Source organism: Acomys minous, assembly GCF_964271855.1.
Source record: "Acomys minous genome assembly, chromosome: 17".
Lineage (NCBI taxonomy): Eukaryota > Metazoa > Chordata > Mammalia > Rodentia > Muridae > Acomys > Acomys minous.
Window position 1 is genome coordinate 50,770,904 of NC_140500.1, and position 23,487 is coordinate 50,794,390.

Consider the following 23,487-nt stretch of genomic DNA (forward strand, 5'->3'; position numbering starts at 1 on the left):
CATCTTTTCCTGGTTCTCATGAAGCTACCTTACCAAGCCAATTAAAAGGGACCATAACAGTAGACTCACAAGGCAATGCTAATCATTAAGTATGTCCCTGAAATACTTACTCTAGGGATAAAACTGGACTGCTAGTGTTGACCTTAAGCATCAAATTCCCTTTGCCTTGTGGATCTGTTTTGTTTTGTAAGGAAAAAGTACACGGAGCTTTTGCTGGAGAGCAAACCAGGAGTGGTATATAAGCCAAATTCAGAATTTTCCACATTAGCGTCTTTCTTGGATATTACATATTAAAATAGGATAGTAAAGTAACTTAGCAGTCCTCTTGGGAACAGAAGGGTTTGGCATTTTAAAGGTCACATCTGTACCCCAAGGGAAGTGTATAGAAAATAGAAGCAGGGTCATTCTCTAAGCCCATGACTTCAGCACTTTCAGGATGATGCTAACAATGATGACAGACAATGTGGCACAACCCAGATTGATGGAGAAGAAAGAGCGAAGCAGATAAATGCGCTTTTCAAAAGAAATCTAACTGCAATCCTGATTTCTAAAACTGATCAAAGCCAGGGAGCTCTGTTTGAAGTGGGTTTGTAGCCTGGAGGCCCAGCTCTGTCAGGTAGCTTTACACAATCCCTATCCCCAGGAGACCCTGGAGGACTGAAGCCTAGTGCCAGGCTGAGTGTAATTTGGAAAGTATTATCCTAGATACTGCATTTCAGGGGTGGTGACAGATCTCTCTTAGCTAAGGAAACTTGCCATAAAGAACTTTGAACTAAAGAATGGCAGACATGGCAGGAGTCTCCCTTTTCGGCTTTGTCACATCGCCTGTGACACTGAGATTGGCTGAACTGGGTCCCTTCTGAAAGCATTTCAGTGTGCAGAAGCATCTCCCGAGAGCCTTGATAGAATGCTGGTTTCACTTCGGTAGATCTGAGATGTGGTTCCAGATCTTCATGTCTCTGTAGCTTCCAAGGGCTGCCACAAATTTAGGCTCACATATTGAGACAACATCCAAGTGGAAGAGAAAGTAATTGGGGATGGCTCTGGATTTTTAAAACCTTGAAGCCCACCCTCAATGATACACCATCTCCAACAAGGCCACACCTCCTAATCCTTCCCAGACAGTTCTACCAAGTGGAGACTAAGCATTTAACCACGGGAGCCTACAGGATCCATTCTTAGCCAACACACTACATTCCATTTTCTGCCCCCCATCAGCGTGTGGCCATCACTGGGGTGTGCTTTGAGCTTTCAAAAGACTCATATCATCCCCATTTATCTCTCACTCCTGGCCCACTTCTTGTAGATGAGCATATAGCTCCCAGCTATTGCTCTAGCACCATGCCTGCCTGACTGCTGCAAGTGTCCCTGACCATGATGGTCATGGACTCACCCTCTGAAACTGTAAGTTTCCAATGAACTCTTCCTTCTATAAATTGCCTTGCGCTTTGTCACAGCTGTAGAAAAGTAACTAAGACGGAAGTTCGTACCAGGGAGTAGGTTATTGCAGTGACATGCCTGGCCATGCTGTATTTGAGAAGCTGTATGTGGAAGGCTTTGGGATTTGAGGCTAGGGAAGCAGATGAACTCTGTAAGCAGGGCTTAATTGGCCATCTTGGAAGGAGCTCGGAAGATGGTTGTGCTGAGAGCAATGTGGACTATGGAGCTCCAGCTCAAGAGCTTTCAGAGGGAAATAATCTTAGTAAGGGTGCTAGAGACCGTTGTGATTTTGGCAAAGAATGCAGCTGCCTTGTACCCTTGTCTTAAGAATCTGCCTGAGGCTAAATTGAAGAGTTTGGGACTAATTTCACTGGCAGAGGAGAGTCCAAGACAGCCTAATAATGACTCTGTCACCTGATTATTGGGAATCACTCTTATGAAGATTTAAAATGAAAAAGAGCAAGCAAAGTAAAAAGAGACATAAAATATAAGTGTAAGAAGAAAAGGGCACCAGGACTTTTAATGTTGGAGCCAAGGCTTGAGCTGAAGGGGATGAAAGGGTTAATAGGAAGTAGAATAAAGAGTAACCTTAAGGCAAGACTCCACCCAGCTAAACTTCCCACTTATAAAAATAAAATACCTAAGAATATCTTTTACTAAAGCCTCAACCAAACAAATCTTATGCAAATGCAATTCCAGGAGGGGCCCAAATTCTATCCCAAGCAAGTAGTGGAAGACCGTTTCTGCCTCATGGTTCTGGATTTAGAGTCATGAGGGTACAGCAGTAAAGGGCTTATGGAATCTTCCCCTGTGGTTAGGGAAAGCCACTGTGACTGGGGAGTCCCTGCATATAGGCTGAAAGAGACCACTGCATGAAGCTGTGAAAGTGAGGCCTGGATTATATTAGAGATTCAAAGATGCTGGAGATGCCAGAGGTAGGACATCTGCCAAGGAGAGCTGCAGACTGGGTGTGGGACCAGCCGAAGAGAGGGAAGTGTGTTGAAATCAGCCAAACTGTAAGGAAAGAGCCATCCAGGCCCTTTAGCCTCTAAACATAGAGCTACAGGATTTAGAGTTTTTCCTGCAGGGTTTCACTCTTGCTTTGGCCCAGTATTTCATCACTATTTTTTCCCCTCCCTTATAGAACTGTAACGTATATTTTGTGTCATTCTATGTTAGAAGTATGTAATTTGCTTTTTTTATTTTTACAGGGGGTTACAATTAAGAGTTTGCCTTGAGTCTCAGAAGAGACTTTGAACTTTTAAACTTTGTTGAGACTATGAAAAACTATGGGAACTTTTGAAGTTGGACTAAATGCATTTTGCATTATGATGTCCATGTGGGTCAGAGAATGGAATATGGTAATTTAAATGAAATGGCCTCCATACGCTCATAGATCTGAATTCTTGGTCACAGAGGTGGGATTGTGTGAGGAGGGTTAGGAAGTGTGTCATTGGGGGTGGGCTTTGAGGTTTCAAAATTCCAGGCCATTTTCAGTTATCCATCTCTGTCTCCTCCTTGTCTGTAATATGTAAGCTCTCAGCAACTGCTCCATCACCATAGCACTGTGCCTATTGCTATGATGCAACTGCCCCTACCATGATGGTCATGGACTCTAACTCTTTGGAACTCTGAGGCCCCAAATTAAATGTTTTCTTTTATGGTGTTTTGGTTATGGCGATAGGAAGGTAAAGAACTTTGATCATGGTGCTTCGTCATGGCAATAGGAAAGCAATAAGACAGGATCTTACCTTGTACCTCTAGGGACCAAGAAAGGACAACAGCAGTAGTCTAAGAATCTTTTAGGCAATGCTGATCCCTAACTACATTCTAATATTTGTCCTTATACATAGAGATAAGCATAGTCCTCACCCCTCATCTAGGAAACATTTTTTTTGAAACAGATGGAAACCATTACAGAAAACAACAACCAAAAAAAAAAAAAAGTGAAATTATGGAGCCCAGTCCCAATGGACACATCCACAAAACAACTTGTGCTCCAAGAGCTCAGGGGTCACTGTGGAAGAGGGGCCAGGAGGGTTGTAAGAGCCAGTGAAAGAGGAAGTTTGCTGTGAGATGGTGTCTCCTAGGAATCTCAGAAGCTACCTGCACTCATAAAGTCTCACTAACCTGGCTGCCTAAACATGAGCTGAACAAGGATAGCAATACTTAGACAGGTTAAGGTGTATGGGGGTGGAATTGGGAGGGGTAGCCCAGGAGGCCTCCACCTTACACAAAGAACTACAGGCAACTAAGTAGGCAGAGAGTTGGAGAAATAAGCTTCCCTAAGGGCAAGGATGCCAATCAGTTGTCCAATATCAAATGGTCATCCCTGAAAGCCTACCTACAAGTAGTCTTGTGAGGACTGAGCAGGTTGTACTTATGTAATTAGGGATATATATATATATATATATATGTATATATATATATATATATATACATATATATGTGTGTGTGTGTGTGTGTGTGTGTGTGTGTGTGTGTGTATGTGTGTGTCTAAAGACAATTAATGAAAGATAGGTCATGCATTTGTAAAAGTGTAAGGAGGATTATGTGGGGGGAGTGGAGGGAGAAAAGGGAAAGAGGAAATGACTTAATTATGTTGCAATCTTTAAAAAGCAAAGCAAAACAAGACCCCCCAAAAAAAAAACCCAATGTTAAAAAAAAGAGCTCAGGAAGACAATCTGAGACTCAACAAATCCCAGGGCACCTGAAGAGCTGGCAGGTAATAAGCCCACCTTTCCTCTTCCTAGTGTGAAAGCTGAGGTCCCAGTTGAGCCTCAGAATCGCTAAAAAAATCAAGCTTGCCCTGGTGGTGTGTACTGGTAATCCCAGGACTGAGAAGGTGGAAACAGATGGATCCTTGGGCTTGTTGGTCAGTCACTGTAGTCTACATTGCAAATACCAGGCTGGTAAGAGATCTTGTCACAAGAAGAAAAGGTGACTAGTCCTCTGGCCTCTTCATGTATATGTACACACATGGACACCCTCCCATGAATACAGGTACAACCAAATATGCACCAAAATACGTGCACAAATGTGCACTCACATACACACCTCACACAAAGAATGGCAATAGAATAGGCATTAAAAACTATGACCTGTGGCTAGCAGAGAAAATGAATTGGAATCTGACTCTGATTCTCCATTTATTCAGGGTATAACTCTTAATAATTTTGCTCATCAGCTATTAGTTTCAATTTTTTCATGAATGAACTGCTGACACCAACAGACATAATGTCATGAGGTCTCGTGACTGCTTACTTCATGGTTAGTGTAAAATGCCTAACAGAGTTTGGTACACACTAAGAGTGAAATCCAGTAATAGCCCTCTGGATAACAAAAGTGATTGCCTATCAGTGCCAGCATGGGCCACACTGGGAGCCCATTTTAAGAACTGCAGGTAGATTAGCTCTGGCCCACCTGTGTCAGGAATGAACAAGCTTTTGCACAGCTTCCAGAAAACAAAACAAAACAAAACAAAACAAAACAAAACAAAACAAAAAAAACTTCCTAAAAGGTATATGATGTCACCGATGTAAGACCATAAATTTATTTAGATACTGAGGAATGGAGTTACTTGGATGGGTCACATACAGAGAGAGTCAAGTGGCAGAAAGAGTAAGGTGTATGTGCTGAATTCTTCCCGGGCCTCTTTCTGCAAGGGCTGAATATTGGCAGCCCAGCTTAGAGCCTGCTGCAGATAATTGGTACAAGGGTTTCTGGGGCAATGTGTTTCAATCATCAGCCAGACGTAGGCAGGTTATTTTTAGCCCGATTACTAAATGGAAGAATGTGACTTTGAAAGGCATGCTTCAAGAGTTCTCTTGGGTAGCCGAGCTTGTGTGATCATTACTACCAGGAAGTGTGTTTTCTCAAGTGTCCCAGGTTTGGGGGATAGCCATGATTTTCAAACACTTGCTGTGTGAGTCAAATTCTGCTTCTCTAACCAGATACCTTGAGTCTGTGGGGGAAGTACTTGGGGGAAATACAAGTAGCATAGACCAACACTGATATCACATTAAAGATTCTTGGTGTGTTGAGGCAAAGGCACTACATATTCTATGTTGGCATGACTTTTCCTGGACCTCAGGTATGAGTCAGAGTTGCTTCTTGATTTGTTTTTCAGTTGTAAGTGATAGAAACCAATCCAAACCAGCTTAGACAAAAGGGAACTTACCATATCTGTGGCTGGAAAATCCTGAGGATTCATGGTTGGCTGGCTGGCTGCAGATTCTCAAACGATGACCTGGTTAAGGGCCCTCTCCTTGCCTCCTTGTTTCCTGTCCACTGTGTTAGTTTTACTCTCTTGTGTTGACTCATCCTTTAATGTCCCCAGAAGACCTTGGCATATTTTACCCACTTACCATCCATACTGGAAAAGAGTAATTGCTTGAACTATTTCATTAAAATCTCTGGCTGAGCCTGGCTCATTTGTTGCTCTTCTTCCGTCAAAGAACTGTGTGAAGCGCATGAACTAGAAGACATATCCCACATGCCACCCTCAGAAATGCTCAGCCTTTGGTACCTGTTATGATTGGAGAGTAAAAATGCTCCTTATAGGCTCCCGCATTTGACTACTTAGTCCCAACACACGCCATTGTCTTGGGTGGATATAGAACCTTTACAAGCCAGTACAAACCAGGCAAATATAGGCAAGGTCAAGCTCTGAGGGTTTAAGGCCATTCTTTGCTTACAGTTCCATCTCTGCTTCCGGAGTTGCCAAGATGTGAACAAACCAAGCCACGAGCCTCCCCGCTGCCCCCTCCTGCCAAGATGGCTACACCCGCTGAGGTCATGAGCCAGAGTAAACTTCCCCTTCTTCAAGTTGCTTAAGTCGGGTGTCCTGCCACAGTAAGGAGAAAAATACAACGTCCAGAGAGGGTGGCGCAGTCACTGGGGAGGGACACAGAACGTATCCTGCCATCCCTTCCCTGGGAGTTAGAATTTCCTGTGGCTGGTTTTCCTAGGGTGAAATCTCTCCCCACCCCATTGCGATCTATCTTCAGGAGACCTGCCTCTTGCCCACTGATGACACTCCCCTGACAGCTGGCTGTCGGTCTGAGGCATAAGACTCCCTGAGAGGACCGCGTTCTGGCCGCTGACTCTCTCTGTGTGAGCGAATATCCCTGGAGCTTTTCTTCCTGACGCACTGACTTTTATTTGTTCTCTTGGTCCCCATGAAGGTCTGTCACTCAACTCCTGCAGTCCTTTCACAGTTGCAGGAAGAAGAAAGATGCTCTCAGCTGTGGGCTGTCAGGAAGTGCTGCTCCTGGGGTTTCCTAGGAAACGTGGAGCTGTGCCTGTGCATCATCTATGTAGCATCGCCAGCAACAGAAGAAGCAGCCCACAGTTCATCTTGGATGTACCCACATCCAATCTGCAAGACACAGTGAGAGAACTAATGACTCAGGCATTTTAAAATGAGAATGTGTGTCCTCATGTAGAACAATTTACTTTATTCAGGGAGAATTGGCATGGTATGAGACCAAAACCTTATATATTAACGCTCACAGTGAGGAGGAAGGATCCCATTTGTTTAGTGTTTAGCTGAGGATCTGAAGACTTAGAAAGGGGCCGGGAGACAAAGCAGGCACACTTCAATAAAATGTTCATTTTTATTTAATACAGTGAACTAAGCCTCCCGGAGGCCTGATTGTCAAGAAGCAGCACTGGAGGCTGAAGAGATAACTTAAAAATTAAGAGCATTTTCTGCCCTTTCAGGAGACACAAGTTCAGTTCCCAGCACTCAGGTCAGGCAGCTCACATAAACCTGTAACTTCAGCTCCACGTGATCTAATGCCCTCTTCTGGCCTCTGCAGGCACCCGTATACTTGTGCATATGCACACAGAGACACTAGACATATGTTTAAAAATAGTAATAAATAAAAGTAATTTTTTTAAAAGTGCCAAAAATTTGCTTCGCTGGCTGTTAGCAAATAGAATCCACTCATGAATTCTAATTATTTTTTGTTTTATTTTGTTTGTTTTTGTTTTTGAGTTAGGGCTTCTCTGTGTAGTCTTGCCTGTCCTGGACTCACTTTGTAGACCAGGCTGGCCTTGAACTCACAGAGAGCCATCTGCCTCTGCGTCCTCAAGTGTGGGATTAAAGACGTGTATCACCACACTCAGTTACCACTGACTCTAATTCTCAGAAGGAAAAATACTGTTATTATTTCCATTTTCTAGTTTTAAAAAATGCCTGAGGTACTGAGGCTATCTGTGAGAACTGCAGCGCGAATCTTCAGGCTGTTGATATCTGGACGCGGAGCTCTAGCACACTATGAATATCAGATATTTTGGCTATTTTTAGTTTTTTTTCATTAAGTACTGAATGCCTTTGCAGTTCCAGAAATTACATGTGTGTGATATACTGAAAAACTTTGAAAAACAACTTCTAGATAGCACCTGAGATGAAAATCAACAATACCTAAAACCTACAGATACTTTCTGACATGTTTTTTAAATAAACATTTCCCAGGTTCCATTCTCTGACCTTCACACAGCTTCCTGAGTTAGAAACTGTCCCCACTTTAGAGTAAGGGACAAGGGTCATAGAGAAAATTACTGATGAGCATCTATGAAATGAGCAGTGAGCCTATGAATTGAACCCACCAAGCTGCAACCTTTGCCTTTGATGCCCTGTCCTAGGACAACCCATTAGGTCCAGCCATCTCCTAGCAGAGAAAATCACACTTAGGACCAATTAGTTTGTGTATGTAGGCATGCATGTGCATGTACATGCATGTGAGCAAGGCTATAGAGGGCAGAGGTCAACCTTAGGTGTCATTCCTCAATGGTATCCACCTTTTGGGGGGTCAGGGCAGAGTCTCTCACTGGCTTGGAACTCTTAAATTTAAGTAGGCTAGCTGGTCAGAGAGCCCCCAGAAATCTGCCTGTCTCTACCTCCCCATCACTGACACTACAAGTGTGTGCCACTATACTATGTTTTTTTTTAAATGTGGTATATGGAAATCTAGCTTCCAATCTACCAGGCATTAGTAATCAAACAAATGTCTATCTTCTAATCTACCACGCATTACTAATCAAACAATGCTATGAAGTCATATGTTTCTTGAAGAACTTCAACTGCACACTTTAAAGAAATCACCTAACACATACTGAACCGGTGCACAATCAGGGAGTTTCCAGGATTGGCTCGGGTGCTCCCTGGTCTCACCAGGTCCTTTACTGTGTTTGTTAGTTGCTGATAATTTCCCATGGATACATTGTCTCCATTATCACAGCATGGCGGCTGCTACTCTAAATGACGTCAAGGTAGAAACCGGGCAACAGAGGGGTGGTGAGAAGTTCCTTTCTTGGGATGATACGCTATTTCTATCAGTGCAGAAGACAGTTTTACCAGCAGTTTCCCAAAAGACTTCACATCAGATTGGTTGTAATCGTGTCCCACCATAACTTAGACCTATAAAAGAAGGAGGGGCAACGACCCTGTACCCTGCTTCTTCTTAGTGTCAGTGGGAGAGCTGAGCAGGAAGACAGTTGCTAGTTTCTGCTACAGAGTGCAGCAGTGTAGTGTGTCTGAAGCATCTCTAACCACATAACTAATGTCACTGTGGGTACAGTCACCACCGACTCCTTGCCATGCACCTAGCCGGCTAGTTTTGTGCAGTTAATGGTGCAGAGGCGGGAAACGTGTAGGAGACTGGGGACTACATGCCTTATCACCCAGGAGGCTTGAAGCTCTCCCCAAAGAAGTTAATAGGTTGAAATATGGGGGCTTACGTCTTCCCATAGAAACTATAATAAGATTTGATTTTTTAAAAAATTGTATTGTGGGCCTGGATAACATATTCTACTGGCAGCTTCTAGGAGTTCCTTTACACTAGTCAGCAGTTGGCCCGAATTAACTTTCAAAGCTTTATCTTAGTGATGATTTACAAGCTGCAGAAATCTCACTGCACTTGGTGAATCTCGTAGAAAAATTAAAATGCAGGGCTTTTTTTTCCATAGGAGTTTCAAGTCTGTGGGAGCAGTGTGCTGTGGCTAGCACACAGCCATGTGCAATGGCCAGGCTCCAAGGCCGATGGAGTGCTTTTGTTTTGCAGCTGGAACCTGGCTGTGGGAGGATGGAAGATCAGGATAGGCTCCTCAGAGGTACCATATGGTGGCTAAGAGGTCAGGCATTCTAATGAGCCTATTCTGCATTCTGTTTGCTGCTACTTAACTCTACAGTGATTTTTAGAAACCTGTGTAGCCTTCTAAATACTCTCTCCATTCTCTTGTAAGGTAGTCAGGGATAGGGGATGTAGCTCAGTGGTTATTACTTACCTAACACGCACACAAGGTTCTGGGTTGAATCCCTAGTATTATGAAATGTAATTATTTAGTCAATTAAGTAAAATAAACAGTCATGTATGGTGTCACACACCTTCAATCTCAGCAATTTCAAGGGCAGAGACAGGTAGATCTCTGTAAGTCTGAGGCCAGCCTGGTCTATATAGCAAGTTCCAGGCCATCCCGGACTGCATGGTGAGACCCTGTCTCTAAATAAATAAATAAATAAATAAATAAATAAATAAAAGATAGATAGATAATAGATGAGCTCAGCTTATCTGTTATGTATTACTTAGCAGAAGAATAAAATAATAGCCACTGTCTTCTAGTGGTAGATTCCTAGCAGACACTGTTATGCTCAGCCAAGCGTTACTATGGTGTGTCACCTTGCTGACCTAGGAATTCAGTCTGACCCTGTCATATAGAAGATGTCAGGGTCTGGGGCGCAGACCTTTGTGAACTAAGCCTACAAGAGAGAGGTTTACAAGTCTAGATGTCCACGGGCTCAGATGGCAAGAACCGACTGGACTTAGTGCACCACGGAATGCTGGCCCTTATGTGGCATCAACCTTTGGAAACGTGGCTTAGATTGGCAAGCAGGGTTCTCAACACGGAATCATCTTTTTCTCTCAAATGTGCATGTGCTGAGGTCCCAGGGATACATAAGCTGAAATGCTCTGGGCTTAGTCAGTTTCCATTAGTTTTGTAATACTTGTCAAAGCCTTTGGCATTTTTATCCACCTTCTGAGTTCAATAGAGGACTTCCAAACTCATCTAAACCAGTGTTGTGGGATCATGTGGGGATTAACGTTAGTTAACCCTCAGAAGAACAGGATAGTGTTAAATGTGGGTGCTTGCCAGTGTAAACGAGTGTCTGCCCATCCTGGACGTAACCTTAGACAGCGTTTAAAGCACCTGAAACAAGAATTCATCCTCTGACGTCTTTTCTCGGACATTTTGGATGTCACTGTTGCAGTGGTTAACATACGCTTGGTTAATTTGCAAAAGAGGACTTATAAATACCCTCCTCTCTTTTTAAATAGTTAAACATAGTGATTCATGATGACTGTTGCCCTTTCCATGAACACGGTATGTGACTGTGCTTAAGATGAAAGATGCTGTCATTTGACAGAGTCCTATACTCAGCTCCTCTCCCCAGCCAGTCACAGACATGGGGAACACTTTATGAGAGAGCTGAGGTGAGGCTTCTGAGGGGCCCCCCGAGCGTGCCACCTTTGTGCTCATCTGCTAAGATATGCGTGCGCACGAGGAAAAGCTTTGATCTAAGAATTGCTTGCACAGTGACTTTTTATCTGGCAACAAGCTTGAATCATAAGGAGCCTGTCTGCAGAATAAAAATATTTATGAAACTAGCCATGTTGTTTAGCCAAGTAAGCTGAAGGCTCTCATCACAGAACTGGTGTTCCCAGAATATACTTTAGAGAACAGAAGAGATCGCTCACTTAATTTCTTGAAGAGAGATTTCCATCTGTCTAGAATGTACTGGGATCATTTGTTTAGTGTCTTTTTTCTTTTAAATTTGGAACATTCTTCCAATTTCTGATTTATTTTTTTAATCTGTAAGGAACATCTTAGCTACCAAAATGAAATCTCTCATTTGATTTAGAATCTAATGACCTGACTTGGTTTTGTGAGTAAATTTAAGGAAGTTTTAGGAAATAAACCATTGCTCCACCTGTTCACAGACAACGACCATTTGCTGGGCATCAGCTGGGTGCCTCTGGGTGATTCCATGGCTTCCTGTTTATTGTGTCATTTGAATGGCTTGGGTGTGCGGGGACCCAGGTTTTAGAGTCATAGTGCTATAAGACACACACTGGGAAGGAAAGTCCTTGGTGGGGAACACACTGCTTTTCTGTAGCAACCACATAGTCAGCTGGGAACTAGAGAGCAGCCGTGAATAAATGCAGGACTTGATTGCAGAGCCCAAATCCACTGGAGACTAGGAAGTGGGTCCTGACACACAAAAGCGCATTGCTTCACAACAGATATTCCACCAAAAAAGCAAAATCCAAACAAACAGCATCATTTTGCTCTGGCCCACATACAGTGCAAGTGAGATTCCAACTATGCGAATAGTGGGAGGAAGAGAAGGGCTTTCTTACTATGCTAGCCAGTGGCCCCTGTCCAAAATATGAGCACTGAACTCACAAAGGCGTCCGCGTCCTCTGCTTCTTCCTGGTCTCTGGGATTTGGGCTTCAGTCCATGTTTGCTGTTACTGCTATTGCTGCAGCGCTGGGGTGTTGGGGTGTGTGTGTGTGTGTGTGTGTGTGTGTGTGTGTGTGTGTGTGTGTACATGGCTGTACTTGGGCTAGGCAAGCACTCGTCCCCCTCAGCCTGACCTTTTCTTTGTGTTTGTCTGTCTGTGGTGTGCGCGCCTATATGTGTGAGTGCACATGTGTGTGGATGCCTGTGCACATGAGTGTGCATGCATACAGGTTTCGTCACTCTCCACTCTATTCAGTGAGGCATGGTCTTTCAGTTGAACTCAGAGCTCAAGATATAGCTAGGTTTGCAGGCTAGCTTGCTCCAAGGACCCCCTGTCACAGCCTGCGTGCTGAACTGCTAAACAGGCCTCCACACCCACCCAACACTTATGTGGGTGCTAATGACTCACGCTTCAGTCCCCGTGCTTGCTCAGCAAGTGCTTCATCCCCTGAGTCATCGCCTCACTTGTCTGATTTCTATCTTCTATGTCTTCACTGCTCCTAGTTTATGTGTGTGCATGTGTGGGTGAGTGGGTGTGTGTGTGTACGTGTGGAGGCTAGACAGCAACATCAATTTTCTTCTTCACTTGCTTCTCCACTTTTTTCTCTGAACACTGAGTCTTTCCATTCAATCAAGCGCAATAGGACTTCAAATGTCTTGGACTCTGCTGTCCACTACGGCAGTCAGGAGCCAGATGTTATTGAAACGTTGATGAAAATGAGATGAAATGAAAAAAAAATCTAGTTTGTGATATGTACTAAATGCTACCTATCAAGAACTCAGTAACCTCTGGGGACCAGGGACCATGCAGAACAGCAGCACAAACAGGGCAACTCCGTGCTCTCAGAACGTGTCTGGGACAGTATTGTTCCTCTGCTTGTTATGGAGTCTAGAAGCATTAAGTGGCCACCACCTTTGTTCTTGGCACTGCACTGAGGAGGGCTTCAAATCATAAGCTTGGTTGGCAGCAGTACAGTTCAGACCCTCACAGCATAACGATGGACAGGCCACATAGCCACTCTGGACTTTTATCAGCTATAAAGTCAAGAGATATGTAGGCAGTTCGGGGAGTGGTTGAAGGATTAAATGAATGTGTTTGTCTAGTGTGACTGTTTTCCCATAAACACATACGTGTATATATTTATATGAATACATTTTATGCATTCGTGAATGTATACATATAGATATTCATATGAACCTTAGCTCAGTTTCTGAATGGATTCATTGATCGCAGAGTGTGATGTCTTATCACTTGTCAGTGGTAGGATGGCTATTTTCACACTATTAATTCTACTAACTTTTTAGTAGCTTCTTCAATTTCTTTCTTTAGTGTCCCATATTTTCACTGCAGAGGTCTTTCATTCCTTGGTTATGTTTATTCCTCTGAGTCATCTATCTATCTATCTATCTATCTATCTATCTATCTATCTACCTATTTTTGAGTTTTTTCCAAGACAGGGTTTCTCTGTGTAGCCTCAGCTGTTGTGGACTCACTTTGTAGACCAGGCTGGCCTCAAATTCATAGTGATCTGCCTACCTCTGCCTCCCTGAGTGCTGGAATTACAGGTGTGTGCCACAGGCTCCTCTGAGGGGTGTGTGTGTGTGTGTGTGTGTGTGTGTGTGTGTGTGTGTGTGTGTGTGTTGGATGATGTAGCTACCGTGAATGGGATTATTACTCTGATGTCTGCTTTAGTGTGTTTGTTATTGGTACGTGTGACGTCATTGATTTGTGTGTGTTAATTTAAAAGGCGGCAGGGGCTGTAGAGGCAGAGTTGGAATAGAAGTACACTGCATCGGTGGGCAATGCCCCTCCCAGAGAACACGGACTACTAATGAATATCTCAGTGCCAGGCACAGGACACCTCCCTGTGCTATTGGTCAGGAGAGCCCCGAAGGCACCCCAAACAGTACAGGACATTGCTGTTGCTCTTGGCAGCACACGAGAACTAGGTGGTAAAAGCCTCTTGCTGAAGACACCACTCACTTTGGATGCAGAACATAAAGAAACCAATCTCAAATTCATCCACCTTACCAGTTTACATAGTTCCAGAAAGTGCTGTGCAGGCTGCTGGGGGAGAAAAGCCATCAGTGGTCTTACCCATCTCTGGACCATTCATGCCACAATAGCAACCTGCTGGCAAGGTGCGTCTATTGCTATAAGAGTGGTGCAACGGATAAAGGGTTAACTGCCTTGTTTCTAATTAGATATGAGACATGCTTCATGGGAAGGATTTCATACCCTGTGCTATAAACACAGTCAAAAGCCCATAACTGGGAAGCTCATAAGCCACAGAGGGAACATATTGTTGTTTTGTTAAATGACCACGCTGTGAAACTGCCTTCTAAGTGTTTGTGTTAGTGTGTGTAGATTTTTGCTGCTCTCAGTTTTGATCTTAAAAGCTTCCTGTTGCAGTGAATAATGCATTAATAGTCAATTGCCAATTATTAATAATTCTGAGGACTCAGTTACAAATGGGTCATTTATATCAACGACAAACCATCCAAAGCTCTAGAAACGCCACAGAAGAAGAATAAAGGAGTGAGCATATGGAGAGGGCCATGACATGCCTTCTCTGGACATGACCATGCATGTGTCAAGTCAAAGCAGCTGTGGTTGCCTTCACAAGACCTGTATACGGCCAAGCCAATTAAACTTCCAGCATGGTTGGGGGAGGGCTCCTGAGGATCTGTCCACATCAGAGGAGCGCTTGGCAGTCTATAGCTACTGTGAGAAGGAGAGTCACTCTTCTTTGAATAGATGGACACTGGTAGGTTGTTTGTGCCCCCAGTGAATGGCCAAATACACACATTTGTATGGGCATTGAGTGGACTCAGGGGGTTATTAGTTTTTTTTTTTTAAAGAGGACATAAACTCGGGAAAGAAACAGGATAGAAAGGGCTAGGAGGAATTGGATGGAGGTATTGATAGATGGCTATGGTCAGTGTACATTGTATGAATTTATGAAACTCTCAAATAATAAAAAATACTATTTTAAACACCAAAAACAGAATATCACATGACCTAACCTTTTCACCCTTACTTCTACATCCAAGAGAAATGAAAACATTGTTTGCTTAGAAATTTGTGCATGAATGTTTGTAACAGCAGTTGTTCATCATAGCCCAGAGGCAAAAAGACCAGCACTTGTGTCCATCAACAGACAGACAGATAAGCACACTGCATTATAGACAAAAAGTGAAAATTTATTCGACCATTAAAAAAAAATGAAGTACTTACAGATGAACTTTGAAAACATTCTAAGCGGAAAAACAGACATAAGTCATGTAATGTGTGGAATTTTAAAGAAAATATCTAAAGTAGATATATCATTGAGGTGAAAAGACTGGTGTTTGCAAATGGAAGAGAAAGGGGAGCCATAGAATTTCTCTGAGGCCATAAAAATTCAAAGTAAAGAGGGTCAAGGCTGCACAACATGATGAAGGGGATAAATGCCATCGAGTTCTGCATTGCAAGACGTTTAGCATTTTGTGAATTTTGTCTCAGTTACATGATAAAACAATAGTATAGGGTATGTATTCTTGGTAAGAAATGAACAATAAAACAGTGCATATGTTCATGCACTATTAGGTTTATAGTATGCTGAAATGTCATACATTTAAAAGCAGCAACATAAAGGACATGGACAAAAATGAAACAGTTTCAAGGTTAAGTAAAGATACAAGACAGTAACTGAGGCCTCCAGGAAGAAATGGAGCCAATAGGGTACGGTGAGGGGCAAGAGCAATGTAATACTTTGCAAACATGAAATTACCTCACTCGAGATCCTATACAACATGTACAACTGTATGAAGTAATTACTAGAATTCATTTGGGGTTTGCAACATACAAATGGCAAGATACAAAAAAAAAATCAAATTACAAAATATGGAGTGATTGTGTAACAGGTGTAAATATTCTCCACAGCACTAGAATTACATTAGTATACATTTGAAATTAGATTTTGATAAGCTAAGATGTATGTTGCCATCAAAACTCTAACCACTCGTAAGATGACTTTTAAATATAGTAAAATATTAAAGGAATTGAAACACTAGACAATGGCCATTCATTATCAAGGAAGGCAGCAAAGGAGGGGTGGGGTCAATGAGTACCCTTATACTGAGGATGATGACCTAAGCACAGGAATCTTCAGATATGTGTGACCTGGACTGTCTGTAGAATTCAGGAAAGTGGAATAGAGCCATTGGTAGAGGACAGAAAGAAATAAATGGAGATGGGGATAGTAGGACACAAGTGACATGAAGGGGACAAAGTGAATAACAGCTCTGAGAGGAGGTTTAAGAAGCAAAGGAAGGGTAGGGAGAGAGATAACTAACACTAAGGATATTTAGAAGACATCGTATGGAAGCGTAATATTTAAAACGTCATATACACATATGAAAGGCTTTAACTGGAGTTACCCTATACAGAGGACAGTGCTTCTATAAGATTTTCCATAGGTTAGCAAATAAAGAGCCGTGTGTGTGTGTGTGTGTGTGTGTGTGTGTGTGTATGTGTGTTATAAAGTTGGAGGTTTAGGAGGGGCCTAGATCTGGAAGGAGTTAGGGAAAGGAAGGGGGTGACTATGATCAAAATACATTGCATGACATTCTCAAAAAATTAATAAAATATTGTAAAAAAATAAAAAGTTCAAGTACCAGATGAGGTCAGATGTCTTGGGGAATCTCCAAACTTTATAGGTTATTGCCATTGCTCTTGGTCGCGCACAGCAGTGTGACAAGTGTGGGTGCAATAGGGGCACAAATATGGCATCAACCAAATGTGCTCTGATCAGATTTAAGGTCTACTCTACAGGAGGAACTGCATGCTGATCTCTCTCTCTCTCTCTCTCTCTCTCTCTCTCTCTCTCTCTCTCTCTCTCTCTCTCAGAGAGATAAGAACTAATGGTTAGGGAGCTCACGGTCTCCATAGGTGAACTTAGTGCTATGGACATCGTAGCAAACTCACCACTCTAAGCCCATAGATTAGTGCAGCTCTCACATCTCATAGGACACATTTCTTTGTGAACTAAACATCAGTTAGTGCAGAAACTCACAAACATTAAGTGCAGAGAACAAGCATCTGTGGAGTATTCAGCCACAAGTGGGATGCCTGTATCACACCCATTCCCCCCAAAGCTCAGGATCATTTTGGAAGAGGAAGCAGAAGGATTGTAAGGGCAAGAGGTTTGGGAGGACTGAATTTGATGAGACCAGTGTACTCACAAACTCACAGCGGCCATAGTTGCCTGTACAAGACCTGCACAAGATCAAGCCAGTCAACATTCCGGGGTGGAGAGGAAGGGTGTTAGCAGTTCCCTCCACAGGATGAGGAACTGTTGATAGCTAGTGGATTCTGGGGAAGGAGAAGTCCATTTGCTTTAAGTGCCCTACTATGTTAACCATGTGCTAGTGTATGGTTCTACGCACATGAGTATATAGGCAGCATAAAGCAGACTACTAGTATTTTTAAAAAGACTTGAAGTTAAAAGGGAATGGAGTGTGGGAAGGTTCTGGAAGAGTTGGAGGTAGAAGCAGGGGTTAAATACAATTTTTTAAAAATTGTATTTATGTATGACGTTCTCCAAGAAATAATAAAAAAAATTTAAATCAAAGAAATGTAAACACTGTACTATAAAATATCTACTCATTAGGAAGGAAAACAGCAAAAGAGGAATAAAATCTATGGACGACGTTTGAAGCATGGAAAGTCAAAAACAAAGTGGCAGAAGTAAATTGAACCTTAATTACGAATAATTACCTGAACCAGCCAAAAGGCGGAGATTATCAAACTGTATTAAAACATGAAACAAGACCCAAGTATAGCCTGCATAAAGGAAAAACACTTTAGATTCAAAGATACAAATAGGCTGAAAGCACTAAGAGGGAAAAGACAAACTGTACAAATAGCAACCCCGAGCAGGCTGCAGAGGCTGCACTAATATCAGACAAAGGGGACTTTGAAATAGGAGCTAGAAAAGGGGGAGACCACCCAGCAAGAGGACAGTGGTAGCGAGGAGCAGAGAGTGTGGCGCGAGACTCTGGCCATTCTCAAAGTATGAAATAGGACGAAGAGGAAAGAGTTTTGAAAGAGAGAACCCATACCTCAGTATTTTTCTAGGCCATGGTATAAAAATGTATGCATTAGAACTCTTCAGACCAGCCCCAGAGAGGGAGACAGTAAACCCCTCTGCTTGCTCACTGACCCTGCTACATTTGTCAAGTGAGGAAATGACACACATAGTGACTTCCCAAGCCAGAGGAATAATGGAGCAGAGCTGAACCTAAAACCTTCCATTTCCTTTCTGTCTCTTTCTGTTTCTCCTTCCCCTGTTCCCTGTTCCTACCTCTCCTCTCAGTTCCTTCCTTTCCTCTCTCACGCCCATGGGTTCTTGAGAGTAATAGAAGGAATGTACACACACACACACACACACACACACACACACACACACACACACACACACACACGTAAAGGAGATTTATTGGAACAGCATACAAGCTGTGATCCACCTAGTCCAACAATGGCTGCCTATGAATGGAAGGTCTAGAAATCCAGCAGTTGTTCGGCCCACGAGGCTGAGTGCCTCAGCTGGTCTTCAGTGTATGCTGCCATCCTGAAGAAGTGGGCCCTGCTGCCAGTGAAGGAGCGGACTTGGTACCAAGGTGAGAGCAAGCAAGCAAAGAGCAAAAGCTTCCTTACTCCCTGTCCTTACACAGGCTTCCAACAGAAGACGTGGGCCAGATTAGAAATGGGTCTTCCCACTTCAAAAACAGGTGGTCTGCATTTGAAAGTTTTCATTAATTCCAAATGCACTCAAGTTGACAACCAAAAATAGCCATCACAGTCTGTATCACTGTTTTGGGGACCTTGAGACTGTAGAAGTGAAGTCTGCCTGGGATCTTGGTAGAACATTAAGATTCCAACTAATGGAAGGAACTCAGCGTGTTCCTTAGTTATACGCTCCATTGTGGATGACTGCCTAGCTCCCCTGGGTTTTAATTTCCTTATTTTCCAAATGGAGAGTCACGCTGCTAGAGAGAAATAACTGCTAAGGGTGAAGGAGAAAAACACCCTACTTTTAGAAGTTCCTGCAGGAGTGAAGGCCACAGCCACCCTATCAAGGACCTTGAAGGCCTTGAAGGAGACTTTTAAGTAGTAATGCCCCTGTAGTAAGAACTTGCTCCATAGGTTAAGAGAAGAATTAGGGAGTCTTGAGCCTCTACCACACTGTGGTTTAGACACCAAAGAAGAGCCATTGCAAACATAGCAATGCCTTCAGATGTCAGGACCCACTGATGTCTATGCAGAAGCAAATGCACAGCCACTCTCTTGTCATGGAAATGCCAATGATTCCTTATTGTGTGGGCATTTCAATGCCCTTCGGTGGCTTTTATTTTGGAAAGCTATCAACAAACAGATCCTCTCATTCTCAAAAGTTCATGAGAACTCAGTAGAGATAAGCCGGGTTCACGGTTTATATCCTTCAGAGTGCGTTCAGTGCTTCCTCACTGGCGTTATTGGCACTAAAAATCTGACCCCAGTGCTAGTCTACCGCAGTAGACTTGGATTCCTTTATTTAAGGAGGAGGAGGAAGAGGAGGAGAGGGGTTTTGTTTAAGGCTCTTAGATCCAGAATTGTTTTTAGTAATGGTAAATAGTAATTGTTTAGAATAGTAAATCATTACCACAGTAAATACACACAGTGCCAGGTCTCCTTGGAACATAAGCAGTGATGAAAGAAAAGATTAGGTAGCTTGGAAAACCATAGAGCCCTGACCTGGGTTAGAGCAGAAGGTCTCATCCAACTTGCAAAAGAAAAGTGAATGTGACATGTGACAGGGTAAGGAGATTTATTGGTCTCTTCCTACTCTTATACGAGCATGGGAGGGTGAGCCAAACATTTTGATATATATATATATATATATATATATATATATATATATATATGTATGTATGTATGTATGTATTCTAGCATATTATGCTATTGCACTGGGCTTGAGTTTCATTTCACACATCTAATTTCCTTTTTTCAATTCTTAGCAATTGGGCACAGTAAGAATTCTGATGCGCAGTGGAAGGTGACCCTGAGGGTTGTCGGCTACTTTCCTTTTTTATTACTGTCAATAGAAGAAAGAAATTATAGATGTGCAAGTCCCCCTTTTCTGCTGATTCGATGTAGAGGACTCTCAAATCACTCGGTGCTCATGAAAGCGACTGAGTCACTATTGACAACGCTCTCTGTAGGACATTATTCGTGAACTAAATTGGATCACTGACATGCTGAGTGAATATATGTGTGTGCATGTTTTGAGACATGATCTTCCCTTTGCCCTGTGGTTCCTATTAAATTAGACTGGGTGGTCAGCTAGCCCGGGATCCAGCTGTCTCTACCTTCTCAGCATTGGGATTATAAGTGGGCGCCACCGTTCCTGCCTTTTTATGTACCTTTTGAGAATCAAACTCAGGTCCTCAGGCTTATGCTGAAAGTACTTAACCAACTAAGCCATCTCCCCATTATTCTCTCTGAGTTTGGTGTTTAAGACATGGAAAGTGAGGGGCACCATGACTTCTCAGAAGCAACTGTAAAGGTGGATGGGGAATAGACGAAAAGGGAGACCCTAATAACTTTCTCATTGCTATAACTCATCACATCTTAAAAAAAAATTTTTTTAATCAAACACAGGTGGTACTATTAAGAAAGAGAACATTGAGGCTCGAGAGCTGGCTCAGTGGTTAACAGAGCTGGATGATCTTCCAAAGGACCCGAGTTCAATTCCCGTCACCCACAGGACAGCTCATAAATGTCTGTAACTCCAGTTCCAGGGCTGCTGGTACCCTCACACAGACACACATGCAGGCAAGACACCAATGAATATAAAATAAAAATAAATTTAAAAAAAGGAAATAAACTTGCTGATGTTTATAGTCAACATTTTATCACCCAAAGTGTTTACCTTGTATATACAATGTATTAATAGCATATTAAAGTATAATCTCCATTCTTGGTTCTGAAGACTGTAACCAGCTAAGGATAACACATTTCTCTGCATATAAGGGCAACAACATTGAATATGAAAATCACTCTTAAGACACAACTGATTTTTAACTGGAGCCTAAACTTCTCTTGAGATTTTCTTGTTTCACTGTAAAGATTTTATCCTTTAACACTTTGTTCATTAATAAGAGACCCGCATCATTATAACCTTCAGGACTCCATGCAAAAGCTTTACAGTGGTGCATCTCAATCACAACAGCATTACCTCAAACTGCTCACATCGATGTGCCAATGGGCCTAGGTAGCAATTGTTTTTAAGCCCCTAAATGCAAGAAAGCACGATTGCATCTAGTCAACAAAAATATTGTCTGTTTTGAGGAATAACCAGAAAAGCAGAAGCAAATCAGCTTCCCAAATGCTTTCCCACCATTCTCTGGTTATTCTTCCCTGTAACCATACAGCAGAGGCTCTGCAAACATGGCTACTTAAAGAAGGAAGCAGGGGTTTACATGTGTGTGAGGGGGCAGTTTACAGAGAGGGCTACATCAGGGACCACTCACTGCCCATGTGAAATAGGGATGAGCACTAAGCGCCTTCAGTGGTCTGTTTCTGTGGGCGGGTATTTCCTCCTCAGTGCCAATGATAAGACCAATAGATCAATGGTGCTTATAAAAAAGCCATAGGCTCATCACAAGGCAGAAACATTAGTAACTACCAGAGTAGTGTCAAATATTGTATTATCCTTCCTGGTTTGGAGATCATCCTTGGGATCTCAGAATTATCTCTTCTAAACTAAAAGGAGCACAACTCACTGGTATTTATGTCATCTTGGAACATGGACTCCTTTGAGAATCTTCAGAGGTAATGTTGTAGCTTCTCATCCCTGAAAAATACACAAATATAAACCTTCCATTAATTATCCCCATTCATAAGTCTACTTTTGCCTGTTCAGGGGAGGGAAGACAGACCCAAGGATATGAGATTGCATGCCCATGTCCCTGTAATGCTGAACTTGGTTCCTCTTCAAACTGTTCATTGCCCCCTTTTCCAAGGACTGGATTACAGCTGGGTGTCCCACAGCTAGTGGAGGAGATCACATTCAGGCTCTCTGTGGTTCAGCTGTCTTCACTCCCCTAACAGTATCTGTTGAATGCCTCTACACGTCAGGCTCAATGCCAGCTCATTCTTTTCTTCTGCATCTCCGACCTCAAAACAGAAATCTTCCCTATTGGTTTTACTGTTGGAAAAGTCCCACAGAAGATTGCTTTGTTGGTGCCTTCTGTGAGGTAATGAGTTTTCAAATAGTTCTAGCCATACCCAGAACACTCAGTGTTTCTCTGGTACTTTTATAATCAAACCTATTTCCCATCTCAGTGCTGAAAGCCTGTGCAGACACACAACACTTACGTCCATTTTCATCTTCACAGAGCTGTGATCTCCACATGACCTTCCTCAAGACAGACATTTCAACTCCACGCTATCCATTTTTAAGTCAGTACTGTTGGGGAAGAACTATGGACCAGTGGTTAATAGTGCTTATTTTCACAAGTATGAGAACCTGAGTCCAAATCCCTGGCATTCACATACAAAGAGGGGTGTGGCAGCCAAGGACGATATAGGCAGTAAACTTCGAACCCCTACCCAGACCTAGCCGATGGACAGGACATTCTCCTCCGTTGAGTGGAGAGTGGGGTCTGACTTTCACATGAACTCTGGTGCCCCACTTTTGACCACGTCCCCTTGATAGGGAGGCCTGGTGGCACTCAGAGGAAGGATAGCAGGTTACCAAGAAGAGACTTGATACCCTATGAGCATATACAAGGGGAGGAGGTCCCCCTCAGTCACAGTCATAGGGGAGGGGAGTAAGGGGAAAATGGGAGGGAGGGAGGAATGGGAGGATACAAGGGACGGGATAACCATTGAGATGTAATATGAATAAATTAATGAAATATTTCTAAAAAAGAAAAACAAAACAAAGTGGGGGGTGGATATATGTGACTGTAATCCCCGGCCTGGGGACAAACAACAACAAAAGGGTCCCTGGAGTTTGCTAGCCATCAGCCTAGCTCCAGGATTGATGAGAGACCCTGTATCAAAGTAGTAAGATAAAGCGTGAAGGACACATGGAAGTTCCTCTGCCCTCCACACATACACAATGACCTGTGTACAAGCGACCACATGCTTACACACACACACACACACCACAAATAATACAAAACTAAAAAACCATCAGTACTGTTGCTTAATCAAGTAGGTCCCCTTCAGAAATTACCATCATTTTATCCATTTTTCAAAGCAGGAACCACTCCTCCCCGGATCCTACTTCGATTGCCTACACTAACTTTTTTCTTTCCTAATTCTTAAAGCTCATGGAGCTATGTCCACGTGGGGAGTGGTGACTGATCCTGTTTCACTCATCATACATCCACCACTTAGTACCACCAGGCAGGTTTATAGTTCATTATTGACTCTGCCCCACTTCTTGATGGATCAGCCTAAATGAAGACTGGTTAAGAGAGGGGGA

At 42.9% G+C, this 23,487-nt stretch overlaps 1 long non-coding RNA gene across 8 annotated transcripts in view; it reads right to left on the reverse strand.

Moving 5' to 3' along the window:
- Window positions 1-23,487, reverse strand: part of LOC311588692 — a 413,254-nt gene that overhangs the window by 110,013 nt on the left and 279,754 nt on the right. For all 8 annotated transcript variants that reach the window (XR_014776298.1, XR_014776299.1, XR_014776300.1 and 5 more), the window contains 2 exons: window positions 21,776-21,846; window positions 5,621-6,820 (listed from right to left, as the gene is read on the reverse strand). This is a non-coding gene — a long non-coding RNA (uncharacterized lncRNA). The remainder of the gene's footprint in view (window positions 1-5,620; window positions 6,821-21,775; window positions 21,847-23,487) is intronic.